The sequence below is a fragment of the Abrus precatorius genome, unplaced genomic scaffold (genome assembly GCF_003935025.1).
Source record: "Abrus precatorius isolate BTA unplaced genomic scaffold, Abrus_2018 Scaffold4, whole genome shotgun sequence".
Classification (NCBI taxonomy): Eukaryota; Viridiplantae; Streptophyta; class Magnoliopsida; order Fabales; family Fabaceae; genus Abrus; species Abrus precatorius.
In genome coordinates this window covers 1,768,654-1,778,073 of record NW_020874384.1, presented here as the reverse complement: position 1 = coordinate 1,778,073, position 9,420 = coordinate 1,768,654, and the positions used below count along the sequence as shown (strand labels likewise).

General features: G+C 34.9%; 1 pseudogene; it reads left to right on the top strand.

Annotated features, from left to right (window-relative positions):
- Nucleotides 1-5,988: 5,988 nt before the first annotated feature.
- LOC113865390 lies at nt 5,989-8,078 on the top strand (annotated as a pseudogene).
- The last annotated feature ends 1,342 nt before the right edge of the window (nt 8,079-9,420 follow it).

Genomic DNA, 9,420 nt, shown 5'->3' with positions numbered 1-9,420 from the left:
GCATTTGGAGAAAGTAAGCCTATCATTATTGATTGGGAAGGAAGAGTTTGTTGTGGATATGTCAATCAAAAGGATGCAGATGTTGACATTAGAATAGTTGATCCAGAGACTTGTGAAGAGCTTCAGGAAGATGGAAAGGAAGGAGAAATCTGGATTAGTAGTCCAAGTGCAGGAATAGGGTATTGGGGAAGGGAAGAATTGAGTCACAACACTTTCAGGAATGAACTTCCGGATCATCCTGGACATAACTACACAAGAACTGGAGACTTGGGAAGAATAATAGACCAGAAGCTATTCATCACTGGAAGAATCAAGGATCTTATCATTGTTGCTGGAAGAAATATTTACTCAGCAGATGTTGAAAAGACAGTTGAGACTTCATCTGAATTTCTTCGTCCTGGTTGCTGTGCTGTCATTGGTGTCCCTGAGGAAATTCTATCAGCAAAGGGAATTTCCATTCCAGATGGTTCTGATCAGGTTGGCTTGGTTGTGATTGCTGAAGTGAGGGATGGAAAACCAGCTAGCAAAGATGTGGTTGAGAAAATTAGAACTCGTGTGGCAGAAGAACACGGAGTCAGTGTCGCGACTGTCAAGCTGATCAAGCCTAGAACCATCAGCAAAACAACATCAGGAAAAATCAAGAGATTTGAATGTGTCAAACAGTTCACAGATGAGACACTGAACTTGGCACAAGGTCCAAAATCTATTTTGACAAAGAAATCTTTGTTAAGGTCATTTACTACAGGAACATTCAGAGAAGGAAAAACACCAGAACTCCAACTAATGAGAAGTATCCCTGCACCTAGGAAGAGAATCAGTAAGAATGAAATTGTGGAATTCTTGAAAGGGCTTATTTCTGAGCAGACTGGAATCCCAATCAACAGCATCTCAATCACAGACAACCTGACTTCCTATGGAATTGACTCAATTGGTGTGGTTAAAGCAACTCAAAAACTCTCAGATTTCCTAGGAACACCAATTGCAGCTATAGATGTTTTCACAGCATCCTGCATTCTAGAACTGGCTACCTTCTCTGAGGATCTTCTATCAAAGTCTCAGCCTCAACTTTCAAGCAATCCATCCGATGTTCCAGAAGCTGAGACTGATTCTACTGAATTGATTGTGGAGGTATCCAAGTCTTACCAATTTGGTATCCGTGTGCTTCAACTCCTAGCACTTATTTATATTTCTATCATGCTGGTCTCTCCTGCATATCTATCCATCACTACTTATCTAAATTTCATCCAAAGTGCCAGTAAATCAATAGATGGATTTCCCTGGTTAAATTATTTAATTTCCCTGACTTCTGCACCTCTTGCTTGGATTCTTTGCATTGCTTTCACATGCATTTGCATTTCCTTATTTGGAAATTCTTTCTTGGGGCCAAACTATGCCCTTACCTCTGAAATCTCCATCTACTCAAGGGATTTTGTCAAGTGGTGGGCATTATATAAGGTCCAAGAAATTTCTTCTAAAGTTCTGGCAATACACCTCAGAGGAACAGTGTTTCTAAAATACTGGTTTGAGATGCTGGGTGCAAAAATTGGATCCTCAGTTTTGCTTGATACAGTTGACATCACAGATCCATCTTTGGTGTCAATTGGAGATGAAGCTGTCATTGCAGAAGGTGTTTTGGTTCAAAGCCATGAGGTAAAGAACGGAATTCTAAGTGTCCATCCTATTAGGATTGGCAAATGCTCTTCCATTGGACCTTATGCCGTTATCCAAAAAGGAAGTGTTATTGGCGAAGGTGCTGAGGTACAGGCCTTGCAAAAGGTTGGAGAAGGCCAGCATGTGCTCAAACCTGCTAAGCATAATAATGTTGATAAGGTATGTTATGCATAAGAAAATTCGTACAAAATATTTTGTATATTCTGAGCGTATATTATAGCTTATTTCATATAGTTTATATAGATAAGATTCTGTCTTGGACCATGTAATTTGTTTAATTTTGAGGTCTTACTATACGGCCACAGTGCTACTACAAATGGGACATTTTCATCCTTTGTTGCTCTAAACTTCATCATTCCATAAAAATAGCTTCTGTTGTCACATTGCCTCCCTACTCAAGTTTGTTTTTAGAGTGTAGGACTTTGTACTATTTTCCTCTTATTTTTTGGGGGCACATACTAATGTGCATGTCTATATCTATGACATAAATAAAATATAAATAACAAATAAATATTGAACCATTAGCTAATACCTTATGGTTTGTATTTTCAGAATATAGAGCTGCCTGTTATAACCCGCAAAATTCAACATGACATTATCTACCACTTTATGGGGATCTATCTTGTTGGCTTTCTCAGCTCCCTTTCTGCAGCCATTGCCTACTTCTTATTCATCAGATTCTCTAAGCAACCTTCATCACTCCAACACTTTTCATTTATTTGCATATGTGGGGCCTTCCACTGGATCCCTTTTACCCTAATTGCATATGCTACCATGTTTTCTGAAGTTCCATCAAATCCCGTCACCTTTGCCATTTCATTTACCAGTGCTTACTTGCTTCATGGTCTCATAACCATCATTCTCACCAGTGGTTTGACACATCTCTTCTTATCTAGTCAAAAGCAAACCCAATTTAAAACTTGGCTTCGGTGTCAAATGACCATTTCCTGCCACCTTAGATGTGCAAAGTTTCTCTCAGGAACAGAAGCCTTTTGCATATATTTACGCCTTTTGGGTGCAAAAATTGGCAAGCATTGCTCCATTAGAGCCATCAACCCAGTTTCAAATCCAGAGTTAATGTCAATTGGTGCTGGTGTCCATCTTGGAGATTTTAGCCGGATTATTACAGGCTTTCATTCTTCCAATGGATATGTTTATGGAAAAGTTGAGGTTCAAGACAATTCAGTTATTGGGAGTCAAAGTCTAATTCTCCCTGGTTCTATAGTCCAAAAGAATGTAATTCTAGGAGCGCTTTCAGTTGCTCCAATGAATTCTACACTCCAAGAGGGAAGTGTGTACATTGGATCACAATCACAAGTTGTTATCAGGAACACAGTGAATGCTTTAGATGAACAGACAAAGGAGATGGACATGGAAAACAAGAAAAAAGTTGGTAACTTTGCTGAAGTATTGCACAAAAATGACTCACAAAAAGTGACCTTGACCAGAACATGGTATCAGACCTTCTCAGCACTTTTCACTCAACCATTGCTGCAAACAATCTTACCTTACATTGTCGTTGGTTTAGCAGCTTTTGCTCCCTTGAACTCAGTTGTCTACCTAAAGAGTGCCAAGAAACTTCCAATTTATTGGTTGCTTCCCTTGTTTTGGGTTCTCTCAGGAGCTTTAGCTGCATTGGCTTGTATTATAGCCAAATGGATTCTTGTAGGAAGGAAGAAACCAGGTGAAACAGTGCCTATATGGAGTCAAAGGATCACATTGGACAGCACATGGCAGGCCATTAGAACTTTAGTTGGAGATTACTTTATGGAAATGACAAGTGGATCATATTTGTTTGTGCTTTGGATGAAGTTAATGGGTGCAGATGTTGATATGGAACATGCAGTTTATGTAGATAGCATGGGAGCCTTATTGAATCCTGAAATGGTGAAGATTGAGAGAGGGGGTTGTGTGGGAAGAGAATCCTTGTTTTTTGGACATATATATGAAGGGGAAGGAGGGATGGTGAAGTTTGGAGAGATCAAAATAGGAGAAGATGGGTTTGTAGGGAGTAGAGCAGTTGCTATGCCCGGTGTGGAAATAAAGAATGAGGGCAATCTTAGTGCTTTGTCACTCGCCATGAAAGAAGAAATCATTAGATCAAGATAAATGTAATACTACTAATAATGGTATTCTAGTGCTGTCATTTGTGCAATGACGAATGCACTCTTGCTAAATCTTGCAACAAACAACTAGCTTGCATTCTGACTTTCACAACTTAGATTTAGCATCTTGCATGATTAAATAAAATGCATCATACAGTAACATTCCACTTTCACATGTACTTCTCACTATATACTCATTTGATTGGAATTACAGTATCCCAGTGACTTTCTTTTACAAAATCGGCAACAATATGATTCTCTGGGGCTCATAAGTTGAATTTCTATAAAAGCGGGTCAAAATTCATAGTCAATGGAACAAATTTTTGAAACTGGTTCGATGAATGGAAAAGGCCTCCAATTTGGTAAGTAAGACGGGGACAGCAAAGCATAGAAGTGGATGTACTTCAATTATGGTGGCTGACACCACCTAACAACAGTAGCATAAAAAAATATATAATTTTTTAAAATAAAATTTAGGTTTAATTTATAATAACATTAAATATAAATATTTAACTAAAATAAAATTTTTATTAATAAATTATCCTAACACCACCATAATAGTACATAAATTTTGTTCATTTTTTAACTTATATTAAATATTATATAATAAAAATCTATACATAATATAAATATTTTTATTAAAAATAATTTAAATTAATATATTAATATCATTAAATATTAAAATTTTAATAAAATTTATTGTTTACTTTTCTTATTATATATTCTTTTTCCCAAGTTAATATATATATATATATATAAATCCTTCTGTTACAATCCAGGCGCAAAGGAGAGAATGTTCGTCTACGACACTATGCTGTGGTTTCACTGTGGAGTGAAAAAATAATTACAAGTTGAAGGGTTCATGGAATTGGATTAACCATTATTACGTTTTATTTTTTAAAATTACACATATTTTTTATTGGAAGAAATTTTGTTTTAAATGAATTAAATCAAATAAATGAGTTCAATTTTTTTTACGCAATCAAATTTAATCAAAACCAAACTAATTAAATCCGTTCTCCGTTAGGTCGATTTTCATATTTATATTTTTTTAAACATATCTAACTTTAACTTAACAGATTCCGAATTTTTAAAAATTTTATCTAAGATTTTAGAAGGTGTTTTCTCTTAATAAATATATTTTAAAGAATTTTCTAAATTAGTGACTATTATTAAATACATTATGTATTCTTATAGGATATTCATAATTTAAAATAGTTTTTGAATTATTAAAAGTTTAAAACATAGAAATCATCAATTTAATAAAATAAAAAAAACTATTAAAATTTACTCTCACGTGAAGCTGCTCTCTTTCTCTCTCTCTCTAAAAATGTTTCTCTCTCCTCGGGAATAGAACACAAACAAAGCATTGAATTTGCGGCCATTCCGATTGTTCTAGTTTTTGGTGGAATCGCTTCTCTCCGGAGCTATCATCGTCCTCTTCAATAATCATAATAAAAAAGGCAGGGATAAAAAAACAACGATTTGTAAGTTCAAATTTTTATGCTTCGTCTGTTTCTTCCTACCTTGTTATAAGATGGGTGTAATCGAAGAAATTGGCGCTGATGTTTGGTATGTATATTAGGTTTTTCTTATGCCCATTACTTCAATTTCGTTATTTCGTGGTTTTGTTTTATTGGTTACTTTCGTAATCTCCTCATTTAAAAAAAAAATGATATTTTGTGGTGTCTCTTCTCTTTGTCTATGCTATGTTTTGGACGGTTATATTTATGCTCATCAATATTCAATTTCTTTCTTTTTTTAAAATTTATGAGTGTGTTGGTTCAGTTTCTGGCTTTTTAAGATTCTTTCTGTAGAAATTTAGAATAGTTTGTTAGTTTTTAACGACTGCGCAGTAATTTCACTGAAAGGAGTTATGGGAAGTGTTTTTTGAGATGTTTTTGTAGTGTGAACGTTGTCAAACTGGGAACAGTTTCTGTTTTTGTGCCCGGTTTCTGAGGATACATAAGGAAAAGTAAATGTAAATGGAAGAGTAACTAGTTTTTCTTGTACGAAATGACAAATATTATAAAGTTTTCACTTTGCATGTTGCTTTGTGTTCTCCAATGATCTTTTGGCATATGTGAGGTCAGTTCTAATGTCAGTTTTATATAATTTGGAGAAACCAACTCAACTTAACCTTTTAGAGCTACCATTTTGTTTCATTAAATTGTCTGAGCAACCAAATTGAGAGAGCTTGTTATTTGATAGAATGGAGCATCTTCTGATTAGTGGTGATACATTGAATTACAGTTCAGATATAGAGGTTGATGATATCAGATGTCAAAATATAGCAGAAAAAGATGTCAGTGATGAAGAGATTGAGGCAGAAGAACTGGAGAAGCGGATGTGGAAGGATAGTATCAAACTCAAAAGGATCAAGGAAAGACAGAAACGTCCAGCACAGCAAGCCGCAGAGAAGCAAAAGCCCAGGCCAACAACTGACCAAGCTCGTCGAAAGAAAATGTCCAGAGCACAAGATGGGATTCTTAAGTATATGCTGAAGCTGATGGAAGTCTGCAAAGCTCGTGGATTTGTGTACGGTATAATTCCTGAGAAGGGCAAGCCAGTTAGTGGTTCTTCTGATAACCTTAGAGCTTGGTGGAAAGAGAAGGTGAGGTTTGATAAGAATGGCCCTGCTGCCATAGCTAAGTATGAAGCAGAATGTCTTGCAGTTAGTGAGGCTGAAAATAACCAAAATGGGAATTCTCAGAGCATTCTCCAAGATCTGCAAGATGCAACACTTGGGTCACTCTTATCTGCCTTGATGCAACATTGTGATCCTCCTCAGAGGAAGTATCCATTGGAAAAGGGTAATCCCCCACCTTGGTGGCCAACCGGGACTGAAGATTGGTGGGTACAATTGAATTTACCTTACGGTCAGACTCCTCCTTATAAGAAGCCACATGATTTGAAGAAGATTTGGAAAGTTGGAGTGCTAACTGCTGTTATAAAGCACTTGTCACCTGATATTGCAAAAATAAGGAGGCATGTCCGTCAGTCAAAGTGCTTGCAAGACAAGATGACAGCAAAGGAGAGTGGTATTTGGTTGGCAGTATTAAGTAGAGAAGAGGCTCTCATTAGGCAACCTAGTAGTGATAACGGTACCTCTGGAGTAACTGAAACGCTGCGTGGTGTTCCTATTGAAAATAAGCAAGCTAGTGCTAGTAGAGATAGTGATTATGATGTTGATGGTGCTGATGACGGTGTTGGTTCTGTTTCTTCTAAAGAAGATAGGAGAAATCAATTGATGGATACTGAAGCATCAGATAATTTGCACAATGACTCAGTCCAAGATCAAGCTGAGAAGCAACGCAGGAAAAAAAGGCTCCGTCCAAGGTCAAGTGCCACTGACAAACTACCTACTCCATCTCACCATAAAACTTTACATGATGGAACAAGAAGCACTTTGCTCGACACGAATCAGATGGAAGAACAAGTAGTTGGGATCCAGACTCATGCAAATGAACAGGGCAATGTGATAGATTCTACTTTGAGACTTGTAGAAAAAGAACTTGAGGTGCCAGCTCAATTGCCAGTACCCGAATCCAATAAGTACTCCTTACGTTCAAAAAACCTAAATTCCTTAGAAGCCACGCATATTAATGGGGGCCACTGCACTGTCTAGAGGTGGAAAACCCTGCTATGCATAATGAAATTTATAATCTTTGTAATTCAGTGGCAGAATATGGACCTAGTCATGATGGACACAGTGAACCAATTAGGCTAGACAATGATTCAGTGCATATAAAAGCAGGTGAAATTCAAGGAGGAGACGTGCAATATTATGGAAAAGACACATTTCAAAATGAGCTAGATAGACCTATAGATCACACTTTCTTTGGATCACCATTGAGTAGTGGCATGTCATTAGATTTTGGAGGACTCAGCAGTCCTCCATTCCATTTAGAAGATTTCTTGTGCGATGACGAAATTATCCAGTACTTTGGGGCATAGATTATTCAAACTCACTCATAGCTAAGAGTGTAAGTGTTATTCTTCTCATGCATTTTTCTTGGATTTGCCTACCTTTCATGACTTCTGTCTTATATTTGTTTCATTCTTTTCCCAGGAACTACAAATATTCCAGCACCTCAACTTCAACTTCAGCTTGGTGAAGGTTCCAAGTTTTGTGTTGTATTTATGGGGTTTGAAGTTAAAAAAATATAATTTGAACATTAACAAGTCATCAATCTTCAGAGCATATGACAGAAGCATGAATTTCGTTCTATAGGTTACCCCACTTCCCATATCAATTACATATGATTGGGGTTTCATGTAAAAAAATTTCATTTATTGGATTGGCTAAACTAAACTTCTATGATTATTCAGGTAAATTTCTTTGGAAGAGGATTACCTCCAATTTTAATAAGAATCTATGTACTGTAAGTTTGTATTGAAAATAACAAAACATTAATAATCTTAAATAATACAATTTTTTATTAAAAATGTATATTTCTTAACATGTATCTATAAGCTCACATTAGAAAAATTGATCTACTTTTGACAATTTAGATAAGGCTGAGATTAATATCATTAAGGTGCCGTCTCATCTGCATTTAATAATTAAAACCTTAAAAGCTACTAGTGATATTAATATAACGATTTTTATAACATGTCGAATATTATATAAGATAATAAGTTATATATAATAATTTAAAAAATCCAGAAATTAATATAATTCACTACATTAATATTATTAAATGCTATATTTTTAATGAAAAAATATTATAAATAATTTATTATTCTATGCAATATTATAAAGTTTGAAAAATCGATAAATACTTAAATTTTTGCTGACAAATCTTCACTGAGAATGTAGTTGCCCGTGTCTATGACTAATTGAGGAAGACCATAGAATTTGTTGTGATTTTCTTGTCTTCTAAATTGTAATATAGGAAACATAGGCAGCTGAATTGGAAGTGTATTTTAATCTTTTAAATGATTCAGTGCTTTGCATAAGTTGGTCTCTCCACAATAAGAATTTAAATTATGGTGAGATTGTGCCAATGACGACATTATCAAATCGAACGAGGGAGTCATGGTGCACTGTCACTTTGGTGTGATGCCTAACTACGAAATAATGAAATTCATATTAAAATGTGCAAATGGCATTATTATGATGCCTTCTTTTCCTTCCTACATTTTACTATTTAAGATTATTGTTCATGGCATCTAATCCACACACGACGCTTGAATTATGTAATGAAACTCTGAATTATCCTCCATCCATATTTGAAAAAATAAATGGAAATAAAAAAGAGAAAAGCATACCTTGGAAATAGTTTACCATATTTTACTACCAGATTAATCTATTTAAAGATCAAAAAATTTTAAATTATGTAAAATTTAAAAATTTATTAAATAAATATTTCTTATGTTACTTGTAAATTTAATTTAAAATAGTAAGATAAAACGGAGTAGGTGAATTCATTTTACTATTTTTATTTAGAGTATAACTTGGGAAGAAAGAAAGAAGGTACGGGTGAATCCATTTTACCATTTAGAATATAACTTGGAGAAGAAAGGAAGAAGGTATTTACATGCTCGAGAAAACTTTATATATATACATTAATATTATTTTGAATTTTTATTTGTTCTTCATTAATTTTTTATTGTATTAAGTTAAGTGACCAATAAAATT